The 18,640-nt window shown below is 34.9% G+C and overlaps 1 pseudogene across 1 annotated transcript; it reads right to left on the reverse strand.

Moving 5' to 3' along the window:
- Positions 1–854: 854 nt before the first annotated feature.
- LOC308652317 (spermatogenesis-associated protein 22-like) lies at positions 855–17,134 on the reverse strand (annotated as a pseudogene). Its single transcript has 7 exons — positions 16,900–17,134; positions 13,635–13,763; positions 10,531–10,596; positions 10,315–10,410; positions 6,717–7,032; positions 4,410–4,535; positions 855–958 (listed from the first exon to the last, which is right to left on the reverse strand). The product of its transcript is annotated as a spermatogenesis-associated protein 22-like (transcript).
- Positions 17,135–18,640: the final 1,506 nt, after the last annotated feature.

An 18,640-nucleotide genomic window follows, 5' to 3' on the forward strand; every position in this document is an offset into this window, starting at 1 on the left:
TGCTCAACAACACTTGTCACCAGGCAGAGAAGTAAGATAACACTAAACTTAATGAGGGAAGCTACAATAAAAAGAAAATACTAAGTGTTGATAAGAATGCTGAGAAACCATGACTATCCTACTCTCCTTGTTGGTGTGTGAACTGATAAAATCCTTGGAAAATCCTTTGACAATAACCACTGTATTAGCTCTGTAATGTGACAATTTTACTTCTACAGATAGACCAAACAGAAATGCATGCATATGCACAAGAAATATATACAAGAAAGTTCATATTCATTATGTTTATTATTCATAATGGCAAAAAACTCTTCAACTATCCCAATACCCATCAATAATAAAATGAAATTCTAAATTGTGGAATATTTGCACAACCAAATATCTACATAGCAGCATGAATGAATGAACAATAGCTACATGCAATAACATAGATGAATCCTACAAATATTGTTGAGTGATAACCATACATTTAAAAAAGGATATACCATATGATACTATTTATATAAAATTCAAAAGCAGGCATAATTTATGACATTAAAAGTCAGAGTAGTAATTGCTTTTAGGTAAGAGGCAGTTAATGGGAAGAGGTTCAATGGGGCTTCAGAGGTGATGACAACATTTTGCTTATTAACATGGGAAGTGTTCACTTTGATGCTCTATTGAGGTATACAATTTGGGTTCGTGAACTTTTCTGTATATGTTATACTTCAGTAACAAGGTTTTAAAAAATGCTTAAACTGGAAAAAATATTCAAGATATTAAAATAATTAATATGACAATTACTATTTCTTGATAACCTACTGTGTGTCAGGCACTGTGCATTTGTTTTATTGTTTCATTTCCACAACAGCCTTTCAAAGCAGGAATTCATCTCCCCATTGCAGATTTTTAAAAACCAGAAGCTCAAATAGTTTGAGCAGCTTCCTTATGTCATAAGGCTGGTAAATGATGAAGCACACTAAACATTGGAAACCAAGTGTGATTTCAGAATTAAGGCCAATTTCAGAAAATAAAGTCAAGCCCTTTTACAAAACATGTAGGACTTATAAGGTCTCCAGCCTCCTTTGGGAATTATAGCCTTATTTTTCACCAAGCCTCTTGCTTATATCTCAGGCCACTCCTGCCATAACTTCAGAATCCCTATCCCCAACCCCTTCACTTACTAACTCCACACTCTGGTAATTATATACTACTTGCAGCTCCCCGAACAAGTCAGACTTTCTCATAGCTTCATGTCTTTGCATATGCTGCCCCCTCACCTTAAAATGCATCTTCTCCACCTCTTGCCCTACCAACACTTTGGCTGAGTTGGCTCTTATGGGTTCTTAAATATCTAAGGTAATATAAGTGATTATCTCCTTTGAAAGTCTTTCTCTGATCTGGCCCACCCTTCTTATCTACATGTGTAGCACCCTACTTGTACCTCTGTCATACCACAGTGTAACATTTATGTATCTGTCTTTCTATATGAAATTAGAAATTCTTGGAGAGAAGGAGCCATTTACCACTTATATTTACCTTTCACTAAAAGGTCATTAAAAACACTTAAAATAGAGGGAAGGACTTATGATTTTTAAAAAGAACTACAATAAAACGAGGAATTTCATTTTATTGAATGAAATTCTTAATAAAATGAATTTCATTTTATTAAGAATTCAAGGGTATATCCCTTGCACCCAGTGCAGTACTTGGCACACAGGAGGCTCTCCAGATTAGCTAAACAAATAAACTTGTTTAATATCTGAACTAAAAGCAAACAAAATGTTTCAAATACTAAATAAATGGAATTTCTATTGCCATGAAATTATTGTCTGCATTTTTGTTTTGTTGACAGAGGCTTTGCAAAGAATCCTTTTAGAATTTCATTAAACACACAAGACAGAATATTTTTTCCATCTCTCATAAGAAAACTCTTTGAATAATATGGTCCAGGTGTAAGAGCTGAATCAAGAACAGCTAAACCACATTGAAATAAGGGGAAAAAATGTTGGAAAGGCAAATAAAAAGTAACAAAGAAGATGATATTTGAATAACTTCCCACATCAACCTCTTATAGTTCTATTAACAGTGATAAAGAAGACAGTTTTTTAAAAGGAATGATATTTCTGAAACAATATGGAAGAAAAATCCAAGCCCTTTCTTATTTAGAAAGAGATTACAAGTTCATACAAATGACAATGGTGGGCCATCTGAAGATTTTTTCCATAGACTGTGTTCTCTATAATAGTTAAATCCCCAGATGAGTCTACTGCATTATAATAGTAAGTACATTATTAATAATAACAAGCATGACAGCTTAACAGAAAAACATCGAATTATAATCAGAAGTCATGCATTCTAGTCCCAGTTCTTCAACTAACTAATATTTTGTAACTTCAAGAAAATTGGTTTTGAAATTTGTTTTTATCATATGTATTTAGGTTGTACAATAAGATATGTACATATATGGTATTGAAAAATGTGAAATAATTAGTACAGATAAGCAAATTAACATATCCATCACCTTCTATAGTTACCTTTTTGTATATGGTAGGAGCACCTAAGATATACTCTCTGCAGTTTTTCAACATATAATACATTAATATTAACTACAGCCCTCCAGCAATATATTAATTATATCTCTAGGCTTATTCATCCTACAACACTGAAAGTCTCCCCATTTCCTTCCCCTTGAGCAAATTATTCAACCTCTTTACCAAACTGTTTATCTATAAATTGCAAATCCTAATCCATGCTTATCTTCAGAAAATTTTATCAAATTACATTACTTATTCTTTCAATAACTATCTACTGAGTACTGGTAGTAGGCATTTGATATTTTGAGGTCTACTTACATTTATCTTAATAAGATCCAGATTTTCCTGTAGGAAATCTCTATTGGAAACCAGATCTATTCCATTCTTAGATTTGGATGAGCTTTCTCCCCACGCCTAGATCCAGGGGTGACCTATGAGTCACTTAAGCCACTCAGCATATTCCATTCCCCAGATATACAGGTCAGGGTTTCAGTGATAGGGATGTTTCCAGTCAGAAATAACAATACATAAAAGTTCATTTGTTAATTTCTGGGAAAGAGCAACCAAAAGAAATTCATCTAAGAATGTGACAGTGTGGTGTAAGTCAAAATGGGTCAGGCAAGTCTGTGTTTCTTTTGAAAGCTTCTAGACACTGCATTCTTTGACTTCAGACTCCTTCCTCCATCTCAAAGCTAGCAGATAGTATCTTGCAATCTCTCCCTCTCTGATCTTCTGACTTTGACCTTCCTGCTTCCCTTGTAATTATGTCAGGCCCACCCAGAAAATCCAAGATCATCTTTCCTCTGAGATCCTTAATTTAACCATATGATCCAAGTCCCTTTCACCACATAAGCTAATATTCATAGGCTTTGGAAATTAGGACAGGCATCTTAGGGGCCAACACTTTTAACTACCTTAGGCACTATCATTAAAATTGCAATTCTTTGAAATACTTCAGGGAGCAGGAAAAATAAAACTTTCATTTCAGAGGAAAAGGACTAACAAGAGATGGAAGTTAAAAATGAAGAAACACCATGGCTAAATCTCAAAAACAATACTGGGTGAAAATGCAAGCTGTGTTGTTCTATAATACATAAATCAAAAAATAAATTATTGGAATCAAATGTACATTATAAAACTATAAAAATCATAGACATAAAGGATACTACAGTCGTTATCTCTAGAGAAGCAAATGTATGGGGGCTTCAAATTTACCTCTGACATGGACATATGAATATGCATTAAATTCTCTGTACTTTTCCATATGTTGGGTTATTTCATAATTTAAGTTAAGTAGTATTTATTTAATTAAAATAATAGAAAAAATATGTTTTGGATCTCTACTTGTTTATCTCTTCATTCTAAGAAAGATCAAGCTCCAGAAACATTCCACAAGCTCTTCCACTTTTAAATGCTAATTTAGAAAACAGATTAATTATAGTGTGGTTATTCTTATTAGTAAAGTATTCTCAATGTTCTTTCAGAGTATTTCAAATATGATTTAATTTATATTGGTATTAGCTTTGTCCCATTTAAACACTAGATTTACAATAAGGAGATTCAGATTCTAACTAGTTTCTGCTAACTAGTTTCATAATTTTAATTAAGTCTATTTTAAGTATTTGCCCCATTTCCTCACACAACTCAAGAGGATAGATTACCTGCAAATTTCTTTCCAGTTTTAACACTATGAATCAGAAGGATACTACCACAAATAACCAAATACTTAACTCACACAAATCAATGCCAAACCTAATCAAGAACTTAAGAAAATTCTAATAAACCATATTTTCCCTTCACAAATTTTTCTTCTTCAAGATTCCTTAGGTATTCCTATCAATATTAAAAACTTGTCCAAATACTATGACCCCACATATTTTTGAAGTATTATACCTATCCAACACTTCAAAGAAGTAGTTTTCTGTGCATGTTCACAGCAATATTTCATGCTTTCAGTAACTGCAGAAATTATTCTTAGAGAATCATTTTTTCCTTAAACTGTAACTGACATGAGGCTTCCTTTTGAAAAATAAAAACATAACATTAGACAAAATCTTTCTATTTCCTCATCATACTTTTACCTTCTATGTTACGATTCTAGGTCTTTATAAGTAAATGTGTAAGATATACAAAAAGAACTACTGAAAGTTTCAGTATAATTACTTCCCCAAATTAAAACCATCAATAGTATACTATTATAGGATAAATCAGGATGCACACAGAGACAATCAAGAAGAGAATTATTTATATGGCATTTATCCACTCATTCATTTGTTCATTCTTTCAATAAGCATCATGTGCCAGATCCTGTGATAGATGTGTGAGTAAAACAATTCCTTTCTCTCATGTGCTCACGTGTGAGGTGGTGAACCGGACACATTCATTCATTCCAAAAGTATTTATTGGGTACCTACTGTGTGCTAAATATAGCTTCTAAGGAAGTAAAGTGAACAAAACCAAAAAGATAATCAGCCTCCACTTATTTTATAATCTAAAAAGGGATTTACATAGTAAATAAAATATAATAGAACATTAGGAATTGACATATTTAAAAAACAGATAGGAGGACAAAAAGAACAGAGATTATTATTTTAGGTGGGTGGTTAAGTGGGGACAGAGAGAATAGCAAGTATAAAGGCGCTTAGAAATCTTTTTGGCGTTTTTGCAGATCAAACTAAGAATACAATGTAAGATACCAATTTTCAAGGGTGGGAGACAATTTTCTTTGTGAGGATGAGTGTTGTGAAGGTCACCTGATAGGAGCCTTTTTTGAAAAAATGTACACTTAACCCCTTCTCCACCTCCTAACCACAATTCTAAGATGACTCCTGTTGAAGATTATATTATAGGGAGCCACTGTTACTAAGGTGATTATGTCATATCATTCTTTTGTTCAAGGAAACATAAAGTTGAGAATCACTATAAGACATGGTATATTGGTCACATGCTATATTGGTCTCCAGAGAAAAAAGAAAAGTGGAATTTACCCTGATGACTTACTTAAAAGACTGCTTTTTCAGACATATGGACAAAACAAACATGGGGTACTTAAGTACCCAAAGGCTAACATTAGTATGAAACTATTACCATTCCCAGGCTGAAAGAACAAGGGAAAGAAATAAAATTATCAAATCTTTGAAAGCCAGACTACTGGACAGACTATGTCATGTAGCTCCTTCTATCAGTACAACATTTAAGTAGACAGAAAAAATGGGAAAACACAAACTCTCCACCCACCCTTTGATGTCCTCCCAATGATTCCCATTGGGTGATCTTTAGCAGAAGCCAGCAAGTAAGGGATCCCAGAAAGAGGCACTAGGTAGATGATTCAGCCTTTTAGGGTACGAGAAGAAGATATGGAGAATCCATTGGGCCAGGGATGAGACAGGGGCAAATAACCAGCACACATACTATATAGAAGACATTTATAAAAACAAGTAGAATACTGTGCATAAAGAGAATGTGAAGCTGAGGTACAGGTATAGAGAAGATATAAACCAAAGCAGGAATTAATTAGAGTACATGCCATGTTTGGAGAACTGTGCAGAGTTTGGAATGACCAGCCCATTGAAGAATTAGTAGAATGTGGAATATGAGGCTGGAAAGGTAGAATAGGACCAGATGATGAAGCAGAAATCAGTAAAAAAATGGCCTGTATTTCAAATCTAACCTGCTGTATGTTTCTTTACACTTATTTATACTGGAACACTGCCACGCCCATTCATTTACACATTGTCAATGGCTGCTCCAAGTTAGAGTGGCCAGAGTTGAGTAGCATAGTTGTGTAATTGCAACAGAGAGAGTATGGCCCATAAAGCCACAAATACTTATTATTTGGCCCTTTACAGAAAAATGTTTCTGTTCTCTGTTGGGGGAAAATATGTAAGAATGACATACAAAAAGTTGGATAATTTCTGAAAGTAAAGAATAAACTGTTATCTTAAATCAATAATCAATGAAACCTAGAATCCACTAGGAAACTCTAAAGATGTTATGAAAAAAAGCAGCTACATGCTAAGAAAATATTTTAGAAACTAACATTCATCCCCTCCAGTGGAACTGGATATTTATGCTAATCAAGCAACATACCAGGGGACTGAATTCAAATATTCTTAACCTCTATAACTTTCTAAATATCTATTTACTTCACATTTTCAAAATATACATAAGTCACTCATTCATTAATGTTTAAATGTTTACCTTCAGAGTGTTTTCTTCTGGAATATCACCCTACATTTTGTTCTTAAATTAATTTTGTTGAGAATTGAGCTTAAATGTCTGTAATGCACTGTTTTGTCTGGGCATTTTGTTGTGGAGCCAAACTTTTGAGGAATGCATTTGTCTTGAGTACCTCAATTTTTCTGTGATATGAGTACCTTAATGGTTTCTGTGGTTGCATCCCGAATTCACTGGAAAAGAATTTATTCCATCATTTGTCACTAGGTTTATTCTTTTACATTGAGGGATTAAGTCATTTTTATCCCAAGTTTTCAAGCTAGTATTTTTGTTGTCATCTCTGTAAATGTATTAGGAAGAAAGAAGGGGAAAAAGGTAAAACACTTATTTCTGTATACTTTTTTAAATTAAAGGACAATCATAAAAATTTTTATTTATATGGCAATTCCTGGTTTACAAACTACTTTGTAACTAACTAGTTTGAAATTACAAACACATCATCACAACAACCCTTCAATAAATTAGCTCTCTTTCCAGATGAGGATAAAGAACCTTAGTGTGCAAATAATGTACTCAAAGTCTTTTATCAAGTTACTTACAAGTTTAGAACTAAGAGAACACTATACCATATATTTTTAAACTATGCCAGCCTTCACATGATAGTGATTGTCTCCAAGTGGAAAGAGTTTGCTTAATTCTTTATACATTTATACATCACTACAAAGTAAATTTTTGAAGTTAAACTATGGTTTATAAATCACAAGGAAAAATGAATATACACAGGGTATATACCTCTTTGATAGATATGTTGTGCTTTTCCTGTGTAGCTAAAAAAGCCTACTAGTCAATCTGTTGTAGTATTTACTAACTACATTAACCTAAATGGAGTTGTATCAACTGATCAGAACATGTTGTTAATGAGGGTAAAATCAGAAGGGTGTTTTCTAAGTAGGCTAGTAGTTTTCCAAAGGAAAAAAACTAGTACAAGTCACAAATTCTTCCTGAATAATTTTCTTGGAAATATCACCAGTATTATTACAAGAGAGCAATCAATACAATCCATCTCTTGTTTAAGAAAACAATCCAAGAAAAGGTCTAGATTTGCTAGTAACAGGAATAAATCTAGGTTTTATGTGACCTAAAGCTTGTATAATTTGGAAAGTACAGGTGAATAAATTAAGTGCAAAATTAAATGTGAACAAGATAGAATTTTTAAAAATCACAATTTAAAAAATTAAGTTATACTACAAACCTTACAATATCCAGGAAAAATATATCAAGGTTTATTATTTATTAACTGTCTGATACACAGACTTTTTTCCGACATTGATCACCTCCTTTTCCTATGACAACAATTTTGTTTCTTTATTTCAGTAGAGAGTACAGAAATACAATTTTGTCTTTCCTCTCTCGTGGCTATTAAAATTATTTTTATTAATTATAGTCTAGGAAGGTTTCTTTCAGCTTCACAATTACATAATAGTTCATCTAACATCAGCAACATTTTTACTCAGAAGGTATTCCTGGCCTGGGGACTATCCCTGGGAGAACGACAGTCCTTCCACCTTTGTAGTGTGGCCCACACAGAGATGCTGTCTCAGAAGCCAGTCCAGCTCAGCCATGTCCTCAACACCCAACCAGACAACAAAGCCCAAGTTGCAGGGGCTTCCAAGCATGCAAGCAGCAGTGTCTTCCTTGAATCATTCTTTTTGGAGAAACTATAGGTCAAAAAGTCAACAAAGCCCCCAAAGCAAGCTGTTGCTGAGTCCAGATGGATATGAATGTAGCAGATGACTCTAGGTTAAGATGAAATTATAAGGTAAAACTTGCTGCCTTCTTCTCTGGCCCATGGATGGGGACATGACTTTGAAGGGGACAATGTAAATGAGGCCTTGATGAGTAAGCATCATTAATTTCATGGGAAATTCTCCTCTGCTAATGAAAACTGTCATGCTTTTTTGTCATTTAATTCTTTAATTGGCATATTATAATTACACATAATAGTGGAATATACTTTGTGGCACATTATACAAGCACATAACATTATTTCATTCCCCAGTATCTCTATTTTCTTCCTCCCTCCCCCTGATCCCCTTTCTCTACTGGTCTCCTTTATAATTTCATGAGCTCCTTCTGCCTTTTGTTTTTCTTTTCTCTCTAGCTTCCACATGTGAGAGGAAACATATGGCCCTTTGATTTTTTGAGCCTGGCTTATTTTGCTTAACATAATCCTCCCAAGTTCTATTCATATTCATGTAAATGATATAATTTATTCTTCTTTATGACTGAGTAAAATTCCACTATGTATGTATCCCACATTTTCTTTATTCATTTGTCTGCTGACAGACACCTAGGCTAGTTCCATAACTTGGCTATTGTAAATTATGCTGCTATCAACATGGGTATGCATGTAACACTACAGTATGCTGATTCTAGTCCTTTTGGATAAATACTGAGGAGTGGTAGAGTTGGATAATATGGTAGTTACATTCCCAGTCTTTTGAGGAAACTCCATGCTGATTTCCATAGTGATTGTTCTAATCCTACCAACAGTGTATAAGTATTCCTGCCCCCCCCCATATCCTTGCCAGCATTTATTATTATTTGTGTTTTTGATGATTGATATTCTAAATAAACCTCCTACACTTTGAATACCCTACTGAACTATACTCAATCACTAACAGTTCACATCAATAGGAAAACAAAATCTCCTTGGACTGCCATAAAACATCATGAAAAATCAATCAAAAATTCATATATATGTATTTTAACATTTTCTAAAATTTTTGCTATAAATTCTATAATGCATATTGTTCTAACATTCTTTAAGAGAATATGTGTAACAAATTTAAAAAACTATGAAGACCCTACAAATTATTGGACCTAATTATTGGAGAAGTGAGGCTAGAAACACCTCAGAGGGAAGTTAGAACTTAGGTTCAAAGTCAAAAATCATCGAAGAGAAGAGAAGCTATTGGAGTGGAGAAGCACAACTAATACAAAAGAAAAGACAACATGCTATTTTAAGAAAAAAAACTAAAATTTTCTTCTCCCTTCACCGAATGCCTGTAAGGACAAGGAAACATCTGGTTCACAAGTATTTAAGCTAAGGTTAAATTACCAGCAGTTGCCAAGAAACTTAAAGATCTCAATAGGTTATATATTACAAGAAATTCCAGAGTTCTTCAAGTTGCAAGAGAAAGATGCTAAAGAGCAACATGAGATTATATTTATGAAACTCACTGGCAAAGGTACGTATGTAGATAAAATTAGTACTCATAGGTTTCCACATTCACAGATTCAACCAACCAGAGCTCAAAAATATTTGGAAAAAAATAGTGTTTGTCCTGAACAAATACAGACTTTTTCCTTGTCATTGTTTCTTAAACAATATAGTAATGACAACTATTTACACAGAATTTGTTATATTAGCTATTGTTTATAATCTAGAGATGATTTAAAAGTAAAATGAGAATGTCCATAGGTTATATGTAAATACCATATAGAAATTTCTTAAATGCCATTCTGTCTAAAACATGAGGAAAAGATAAAGGAGGGGAGAAGGGCAATGAGGAGGAGAGGGAAAAGACAAAAATAGAAGACAAATTTTAAGTAGACTCACCTCCAACCACTTTGGCTTCTTGTAGTATTTGATTGAATTGATTCAGAGACAGAATCTTGGCTTCTTAGGAGATGAGAAACTGAAGGTGGTATTTGGCTTTCAAGGAAATAGCTCTTGTTAAATATAAATAATTTGTTTCAAATCAATAAATGTAAAATATACACAGGAAAAATGGCATCATACACACATTTATTGGCTTATATTTTTTCTCCATACCCTATATTCATATTTTTGTTGTTGTTAAAGGAGTCAACTCTGGATTTATAGCTTCCCAGGCCCAATCTCAAAAGAATAAGAACATAGACAAAAGTAAAATTGGTAGCATTTTTCAAAATAACTATTTCATATTTATTTAACTTAGGAAATGTAAAAACTTGAAGATAAAGGCCTCTTCAATAGCACTTTACTGTTGAATTTGCCATAGCCTGCCCTATTGATTTTTATAGATGTCTTTCTTCCTCTTTGTATTTAAGCAAATATAATAAATTCTAATATAGAATCTTATACTTTGTAACATAAAAATTCTAATATTGTATCTTGTACTTTGTAACATAAATGCAGTCTACCCCAATTTTTTTATTCTATACTGCAGCAGGAAATACATCATAACCCATAACAGATACATACATAATGTGTTTTGAGAGAGATGAATAGAGGCAGACCAATAGTGGGTAAGAGAACATAACAAAATTTCACCATCATATCTTATCCTTATTATGTAGGACACATACTGGTATTTTCTATTATACTCTGGTCTCTTCTATTCCTTCCTCCCTCCCTCCCTCCCTCCCTCCCTTCCTTCCTTCTTTCCTTCTTTCCTTCCTTCCTTCCTTCTTTAGACTGGTTATATCCTAGCCCAACTACTGAGTCAAGACAAAAATTTGGAACAAACTGATGTAGTCCTTTCTTTTATCCAGTGTAAGAATCTTATTATATCTGTGACAAATAGTAATCCTAGTCAGAGCTTGAACAGTTTAGTAACTGAGGAAAATGCACATTTCCTTATGAAGTAGTTCATACTTGCTATTTTTCAAGTCAACATTCATGCTACTTATAAAAAATATTTTAAGTGGTGGTGAACTTTTTAATTTTTTCCATATTTATATTGGTGCATTATAGTTGTACATAATGGTGGGAAATGTTGTTACATATTTATAGTATATACAATATAACATATAATTTGGCCAATATCATTCTCCAGTCCTTCCCCTTTCCCTGCCCTCCTTCTCCTCCATGGTCCCTTTCCTCTTCTCTACTGATCTCCCTTTGATTTTTATAAGATTCTATCCCACACCACACACACCCTTTATTTTCCTTTTTTCCTCTTTAGCTTCCACATGAGAGAAGAGATATGACCCTTGACATTTTGAGTTTGGCTTATTTGGCTTAACATATTGCTTTGAAGTTCCATTCATTTTCCTACAAATGGCATAATTTCATTTTTATTTATGGCTGAATAAAACTCCATTATGTATATACATCACATTTTCTTTATCCATTCATCCAGTAATGGACACCTAGGTGGGTTCCATAGTTTGGCTATTGTGAACTGTGCTTCTATAAAAATGGTTATACATGTTTCACTACAGTATGGTAACTGTAATTCTTCAGGATGAATACTAAGAAATGGTTTAGCTCAGTTATATGATGGTTCCATTCCCAGTAGGAATGGTGGAGAATTTTTTTAAATGGTAGGTGATGACCAGATAAATGCTGACTTGTGCCTACCCATTTGAATTTCTAATTTTCTATCCATAAAAATGGGAATAATAGGAACTTTATACCTCAAATTCCTCTAACATGGAAGAAAAAATAATATTAGAACTACATTAATGTCTCTGGGAAAAAACTAAAAGAAATTAACAATACGAGTATTGCTATATATAAAGATCTTTTAAAATTGTAGTTGCATAATATGATATTAATAATTTTAAGTATCTCCCAAACTTAAATGTATACAGTCATCATGCACCAAATACACTTCCAAATATCTGCCTGCCCATGCCTTCATCCAGAGGGAAGTACAAACACATCTCCCAGTACTCACAACAATAGCTAATTGGTTCAGAAGTGAGAAGCCTACACATAAAGCTAAGTCAGGATTTTAGTGGTCTCACTTAAATAACAAAAAGAACCAAAGCCTCCCTTTCCCTAGAATTTAATAAAGAGATACAGAAGGCAGTCAACCAATGACCTTTGAGAGCTAGAACTATAAGATTATGTAGCTGGGTGCATGCCTGAAATCCCAGAAGCTCGGGAGGCTGAGGCAGAAGGATCGCGAGTTCAAAGCCAGCCTCTGCAAAAGTGAGGCACTAAGCAACTCAGTGAGACCCTGTCTATAAATAAAATACAAAATAGGGCTGGGGATGTGGCTCAATGGATGAATGTCCCTGAATTCACTCCCCAGTACCCCCAACCCTCCAAAAATGATTATGTAAACTCTTAGCAATGGCAACTTAGCTCATGTGATAGTTGAAGCTATAAAGGAAGCAAACTGGATGGGAGTGCTTTAGTCCAATTAGTTTGCTATAACAAAATACCTTTACTGGATATGTTAGAAATAATAGACGTTTACTTTTTAATACTTATGGAGGTTGGGATGCCTTATTAAATCACTAACAGTTTAGGTATCTAACAAAAGCTCACTCTACTTCACAGATGGCACATCTTACATGACAGAAGAAGCAAAAAGCTCCCTCAGATACATGCACAGTGTGTGTCACAAATCCCATCCTTGAGGGCAGAACTTTCATGATTTAATCACCTCCTACAGGTCCCATCTTTTAAACTACTATCACATTGTTGATTAAGTTTCAACATATGAATTTTCAGGCCATAGAAGAAAGTAAAGAATCAGCAAATGAAGAAAGGCAAAAAAATTCCATAAAAAGAGAAAGAAGAAATTAGAACAAAGCACCAGAAATTCCTGGGCTCCTCCCCTACCTAAAGTCTAATTTTTTTCCACATTTTTCCTGTGTTCCATGCATACTTATCCCTGTTCCTGAGGCAACTTGAGTTCCTCATTCTTTACTACAGATAACAAAATCTATATCTGTTTGAAAAAGAAAAAAAAATCTTTGCAATGTAGGTTACTACTTCATTAGAACAAATCTAAGATACTCCATTTTAATACTAAGCAACCCTTGTAGACAGAAATTCATATTCTTGTTCCAGAGTATTCAGGAAAAGCCAAGAAATCTCTGCATTTGTATAGTAAAAGAAGATAAAAAAATTTCCACTCTCATTATAAAGAAAATTTCCAATCTTCTACAATCCCAGTTCTTGTTTACTGAAATATTTCACCTTACTCATTTTCTTACCTGTTGGTATCAGAGGGAAATCATAACTATCAGAAGCAATACTGATACCTGGATCATTTTTAAGTGGATTAGATGTTAAGGGCTAACTATTCTTCTTCTTCTGATTGAACAAAGGTACAGGCAAACAGCCTACATTGAATATTCCAATAAATTAGTCCATAACAGAAAAGCAATCAGATCTACTTATAGAATGATTACTAATATATAATGCACCAATTTAATTTCTACTTCTATATTTTAACGTACTTATTATAGATATATTTCTATGCCCTTGAATTGGTTTTTGTATTCTTTTTAAAATCCTAAATAGCCTCCTTTGTCTCTCTAAAAAGTAATTTTTGTTCTACCTTAACATTGCTTTCCTCCTGTTTGGAATTAATTCCCATTCTTCTCTCATTCCACTTTTTGTTTTCCTTATTTCTCTCATGTGCCTACCTTCTACCATTTCAACTGTAGAGAATCCATGATGTACAACAGAGATGAGGAAAAATCAAAATTTCAACCATGCTTTTCAAAACCCCAACCATTATCTGGATAGTACCAGCACATCTTTTAGGGTCATAGTTCTCCATGTTTAGTTTGACTTAAATTTAATCTAGAATTTTGCTTAACATGCAAGTTCTAAGAACATAAACCCATTCTTATAAAATTTTAATTCAACAGGTATAGTTTGGAGCCCAAACTCTATGATTTCAACAAGCACCCTCAGTGTCTGTAATGATATTTCTTATGGTAATTTTAAGAATGCCTTAGAGAGAAACAATATCTAATCCAAATGAGAAAGAAAAAAAATCTCTACTTCCTCTAGACAGCATAACTAGGATCTCAAGTCAGGCCAGAATTCACAATGTATAGACTTTAAAACCTATAAAGAAACTCAGAGGAAAAGAGGTCCAAAAAGTTTGTCTATTTCTTCAAAGAGAGTCACTGGAAGAACTCAGATAGGACCCAAGCTTCTTAAATCTCAGTTCAGATCTCTAGCCACTATTGTCTAGCTGCACTACAGGAGAATTCTGAGTCTAAAAACTCTCTGATGAAATATTAAATTATGTGAACTCTTGAGTCAGACTACCTGCATAATAATTATATATTTGAATCACAACTTCAAAATATAAACATGGGCAATTTCTTTAAACTCTTTGTGCCAACATGACACAAACTGAGAGGCAAAATAACATAATTATTAAGACATGAGTTTTAGAGCCAGATTCCTAGGTTTACATCCTGGTTATACCATTTAATAGATTTCTTGTTTAACCACTTTGTGTCTTAGTTTCTTATAGGAAAAACAGGGACAATAATAACAACTATCTTAGAGAGTTGGTGGAAGAATTAAATGAATTATGTTAATGTCTAGAAATGTTCACCATAAATAATAGTTATCATTATCTTCATTGTGGATCATACTCATCCCCTGGTTCTCACCATTCTTGCCCTATGCTTATATTACCTAATAAGTTAGGAAAACAGAAATTATAGCTGTTAGGAAACATATGTACTTCTGGAAATATTTTTACTAAATCAATCATGAATATAATTAAAAATAGATCCATTGTTTTCATCTTAAAAAGCATAGAATAACTCAAGCTCCTAAGATCTGTGGAATAACACCAGAATGAATGTAAATTTTTATTTTACTCCCACCTCTGCCACTAAATACTTTTGGTTGAGTAAGTTTTATTTTACCCCCTTGACCTAAAAAGAAAAGAAGTAAGACTCAATGTTTCATCTTTCTTAAAGTTTCTTTCAAAAAGTTTCACCTACAAACTACACAAGCTTTATATGGCATATACAAAATAAAGAGGCTTCAAAAATAAACTTGTTCAATACCTGCTGTACTTCAAGTTTAATTTTCATTTAAGTTTCTCTTCATTTTCTTTTATATTAGTCTATTAAGATTCCTTTTGCATTCTAAATTCACAAAGTGAAGTTGTGTAACCAAACCTTTCAAGAAAGAACTTTGTAACTCATATTGTATCAACAACAAAATAAATTCCCAGCATATAGTTATGGAAATTATGTTTGAAAACTACACTGAAACCTGATACTGTAAACATTTTAGATATTCCTTTGCTTCTGAGTTTTTACAACAAATCTTATTTTTCCAGCATTGTTCAAAATAAGGTGATTGGGGTGAATATAACCTTGCTTCTTAATATGTGCATATTTTTACATTGTCTATAAAATGTATTTCAGAATCAAGGAAACACCATAATTCTGAGTCAGATCTATAAAGAGGGAAATGGACTACGGCATTGGAAAACTCACAAGTAGGAAATATACAGTACTGAACTAGCCATATGAGAACATGGTCTGTGTCCTACTTCATGACACTATAAAATATAATCACCTGCGTTGGACATTAGTTTGAGACTACCAAAGACTAAATCCTCACTTCATATGAAAACAAATACAATGATAAATTTCCACTCAGTTTTCACAGTTTCATCAAATGAAATAAAAGGGTTTTTTCCATTTTTTTTCTTTTACAACATATTTGCTGTTGTGATTTTTCCACCTATAGCTTCCTAATATATTTCAATCAAATCCAACAAATACTTGCCTATTGCATGGGTGAAAAGGAAAGATACAAACTTAATTAAGATCATTTCCAAATTCCATACCCCAAAATACATATGGACATAAACAGAAATAAGGAATGATGCAAATCAGATTTAGGTAAACATTAACTTCCAAATGTCACTATAAAAATCAAATTTGGAAAACATGAGGTGAGGGACTGCCCCTGCTTTGTTTCTCTACTTTGACTTGAAACTAGATATAGTAGGCCCTTTTGAAAATATTTCTGGTTCTATTCTAGGAACCAAAACAGAGGTTGTGCCACTTTTTCTCAAAACAGAAACACCAGTGCAATTTATATCCTAATCATAAGGGTGCTTAAAAGGGCCATTACATCTTTCACTATCCTACGGTCAAAAGAAACAAATTTTTAAAGTGAAAAAATCCTCCCCTGGATCCCCTACCTCGCAGAACTCCTACTTCCAGTTGGACCTGAGTGCCTTAGTGATGCGGTTGTGTGGCACAGGTGTGCAAAAAGTTTGTTCAACTTGCCAACACTTCTCGTCCCCAAAGACTGTTGCCAGATGGGCATGTTTGGGTCTCCCCTTGGGGGGGGGGAGGCGCTGTGCCCCTTAGAGTCTATGGTCTTTAGGTTCCCCAAACCTCCCTGATCCACCCAGGGCCCTGCGGCATTTTGTCACTAGAGTAAATGCAAGGGCTTTCCCTTCTTGACCTCAACCATTACATGGCACACAACCAGAACCTTCAGGTTCCTCCACCTTGGTCAACCTTCCACAAGACACCCCAGTCAAGGACTGCCGGCCTTCCCACTTCGGAAGAAGAGAAACCCGTGCAGGCGCACTTGGCCTCGCAGCTGACTGCGCAGGCGCACATGCCACCTGTGCGTTGGTGCGGGCGCATTTGGCGTTCTTGCCCCTGAGAACCGCGGGAAGGACAAATTTAAAGCACTTCTCCTGCATTGTCACACTGTAAGGAGATGGCCCTACCTCTTCAGCCCTTTGCCCAGACAGTGAAGGCGCTTGTTCTGGTCACTGGAGAGGCAGAGACAGATGTTCCATCCAGTCATCCTCTGTCCCAGCTGCATGGGAAAATTGTGAGTCCCTCTTTCCTGCACCCCTGGTCATCTCTTAACTTCTAGACTTCAATTTTCAAGATGCTGGTGGCAACCTGGACTGTGTCTAAAAGAGGATGACTCCCAGGAATACAAAACCAAAGCGTAACTATCTTACTTGGTCTGGCTGCATTTCTGAGTCAGATCTATCTGTTGGGATGAGAGTTCCCAGGATGCTGGTGGGTGAACTGAGGCCTGCATGTGGGTGACAATCATGTGAGGCAGAGAGCAGTCAGTAAGGCAGAGCCAGTGCTGCTAGAGCAAAAGAGCCCATGAGCCACGGAGATACTTGTCAGATCAGGCTTGGCAGGCAGCAACCAAAGTTGGCAGATTTAAAAGGGCCGCTGAACGGGCTTTATTGAGATATCACTCCCAGGCCGAACTGGATCAGACCCACAGATGGGGCAGGGGAAGGGTCTGAGGAGAAACCCAGTGGAAGCTCCACCGGACTGGACTTTTATGGGGCTTACAGCAGGAAGGGAAGGGCTTGGGACAGGAAAAGGTGTCTCTAGGGTCCCTTGCCCCCTTGGAGTTGGTCAGGGGAGTTGGCTGAACTCCAGGATTGGCCAGGGGGTCCTGCTGATTGACAGGTGTTAGTCAGGAGATCTGGCCAATTGACAGGTGTTTCCCCGGCATCTGATTGATGTTCAAAGCAGCGCGGGCTGCTTTGTTCTAAGTTGCCACTAAGTCGCCACCAAGTCGCTGCCACCGACCTAACAACTAACATTATCTGGAACTTATATAGATACATAAACATTTTCATTCTTCCAGAGCTAACTCCACTAAGCTAATTTCATTCCATATTTATTGTTTTATAGAACACAACTAAATGATTTCTAAATTTTGCACTAGAAAAATCATTTTCTATTGGAATAAACTTCCTTCTGAATGTTGTAGTAAAAATGTGTCAGTTGACTTTATGTATTTGGGGTGGGGGAGGGTAACTGGGGACTGATCAGGGGCACTCAACCACTGAGCCACATCCCCAGCCCTATTTTGTATTTTATTTAGAGACAGGGTCTTGCTGAATTGCTTAGCGCCTCACTGTTGCTGAGGTTGGCTTTGAACCTATGATCCTTCTGCCTCACCACCTCAGCTGCTAGGATCACAGGCATGTGCCACTGCACCCAGCTCAATCGACTTTAGCATGTAAAGTTTTACCAAGTATCCTTCTCCCACTGTAAATGTTCTGTTATGTTTTATTTGAGTCCAAATCCTCAGGGTCATTTTTTCCAGTCGTAAATTTTGGCAAGAAAACTTTATCCTTTCATTGAGTTTTAGTTATTTATAAAATTTCTAATGTGCCATTTAGGTCATTGTGGTTTCAGTTTTGGAGATTCATTATTTCTATTGA

Source organism: Spermophilus citellus (assembly GCF_964194105.1).
Source record: "Spermophilus citellus genome assembly, chromosome: 6".
Lineage (NCBI taxonomy): Eukaryota > Metazoa > Chordata > Mammalia > Rodentia > Sciuridae > Spermophilus > Spermophilus citellus.